Source organism: Leptonotus elevatus, chromosome 1 (assembly GCF_054856555.1).
Source record: "Leptonotus elevatus isolate MCC_2025b chromosome 1, RoL_Lele_1.0, whole genome shotgun sequence".
NCBI lineage: Eukaryota > Metazoa > Chordata > Actinopteri > Syngnathiformes > Syngnathidae > Leptonotus > Leptonotus elevatus.
The window spans coordinates 19,185,874-19,188,416 of record NC_141239.1 but is presented as its reverse complement, the minus strand read 5'-3'; positions in this window follow the sequence as shown (position 1 = coordinate 19,188,416).

Genomic DNA, 2,543 nt, shown 5'->3' with positions numbered 1-2,543 from the left:
GTCACCTTGTAACCCGACGGCACTCCTGAGACGTGGTCGGCGGAAGAAGCCTGCAGATTGGCGTTCCAACAAGCACCCGCGGGTCCCGTTTATCGACTGCGAACACGACTTTCACCACATTGCACAATTGCAAGTCAGCCGAGCTCAGCGTTCTGTGTCAGCCCGTGTGTTTCCTGTACGTGTATGCGTGTGTAAGTGTGTGTTTGCAAAAAGTGCCACAGAGCCACCGGGGGACACGACGTCGGTAAACATGAGAATGCACACTACAATGTGACGACTCGGGAGGGGGAAAAAAACTCCTAAATTATTCCGCTGCTGACCTTTGGCGGGCCTCGGGAAGACGGATGCTGGCCGGGTTATCGATGGTGGTGGTGGTGGTGGTGCTGGTGGGGGGTGAGTGGGGGTAGGTTCGGTCTTTCTTGTGGGCTCCCTGCAGACTGCCACTGAATGAATAAGTAAGTAGGTGAGATGACAGAGCGCCGGCACAGCGTGTCTTTAATTTATTGCTGTCTAGACCTGGTCAGTCTGCTCAGATCAATGTTGTTCTTTCCCTCTATGTGGAATATTCCATCCATCTGTTTGCTTTTTTGCTCAAAGTTCTGGTGTGTGATGTCTTGATTTACAGCTTGTAAAGTCCAGTTTGTTTATATCTCTTGGATGGTTGACATTTGTTTTTGCTGCTACTCTTATAATTTCACATCTTGAAGGCAGGGTTCATAAAGATTGTGAACGACTTAACCATTTTTTTTGTGTGCTTTTGAACTGCTCATATGACGTGAGTGGCTGCCTGTGCATCAAACAAGTTTTGCTATGACGAACCAATCAGAAGAAGGAAAAATGCTGATATCATCTATGACAATGAGTTTGAAATCTGACTGGTTATAAAACAGTCCATTGCTATTATTTGAAGTATTGGCATGACAACACAGAAGTAGTGATGGGAAAACGAAGCTTCATGAAGCACTTGTGATATTTTTTGACTCCCCTAGATGGTGCTCTTGGTTTGAATATGAAGGCTAGTGCAAAGGAAATTGATTACTGCATCTTTCAACCAAGAGTGCCATCTAGAGGAGTCAAAAAATATCACAAGTGCTTCATGAAGCTTCGTTTTCCCATCACTACAGAGAGGCTGAAATCTGAATGGACAAAAAAAATTCATAAACATCCACATATAGAACTGGAAGCAGTGCAGCCAATAGGAACGCTTTGTAACAAAGACAATATACCAATGGGGATATATTCAAATAATTTCATGGAACAAATATGATAATTTCGGTTGTAGATGTAGATGGCCTTGTTTGTCCTGACAACTCACCACTGCTGTGGTGTACTCAAGATGACAGCAAATGCTCTTGTCAACCAATCAAAGGGTGTCAAACCACTGTGACTGGCACCTCAATAACGCAGACATCTCGGGACCCTTTACACTGGAAGCCAGAAAAATTATCCCAGACAGGGTTTTGTTTTTTTTGACTTTTTTTTTCTAGATGCAAAATGTTGGCGAGTTGTCAATAGAGGGCGCTAGGACGTCGCTCTACGACACACAACGTTAGCACCATATTAGTTTCCTCAAAGCCAAAAAATCCAAATATTCACAGTAAAATAAAAATATCTCAAAATACAAGCATGCCTATTTTAAGATGAGCAAGATAAATAGTATACAGTATGAGTAAGTTGTTTCCCTGACTCATTTCCGGGCTGGACCGCTGAAATAGTGACCACGTTTACATGCAGGCAATATTCAGGGAATGGTCAGAATTTGGGTTTCTGGAAACATCGGAATAACACGTTTACATGCGCAAGTTGACAGAGTTGCCCCCGTATACATGGCGTTTGGAATAACGCCATGTAAAGGACGTGACGTCATGGCAGAAATAGACGTCATTTCCACTTCTAACTTTAAACAGTCAAGAAGATATATTATATATATATATATATATATATATAATTTTTTTTTTGTTTGGTTTGGTTTTATTGAACATATAAACATAAAGAGAAAACACAAAACACATTACAAGTAGTGATGGGAAAACGAAGCTTCATGAAGCACTTGTGATATTTTTTGACTCCCCGAGATGGTGCTCTTGGTTTAAATATAAAGGCTAGTAAAGTTAATAGCTCCATATTGTTTTCTTCAATAAACGAATGAAAAAAATTCAAAATAACTGAAATGTTGAATTTTTACTCATCTTAGTTTTAATTTCAAACAAAAACAGCAGCATCTAGTTAAAGTTAACTCCAAATAGTTCTTCAAACTGCTGACTATCGATCCATCTTTACTTACTGTATGCTCAGTCTGGAGTTGCTGAATAAAACATACTACAAAATGAAAGTAAACCTATATTCACACTCCAAGACGCAAGACAGCTTTACAACAAAAAAAATTGCCAGCTTAATGCGAACACTAGTGATGGGAAAATGAAGCTTCATGAAGCACTTGTGATATTTTTTGACTCCTCTAGATGGCACTCTTGGTTGAAAGATGCAGTGGAAATGTATTCAATTTCCTTTGCACGAGCCTTTATATTTAAACCAAGAGCACC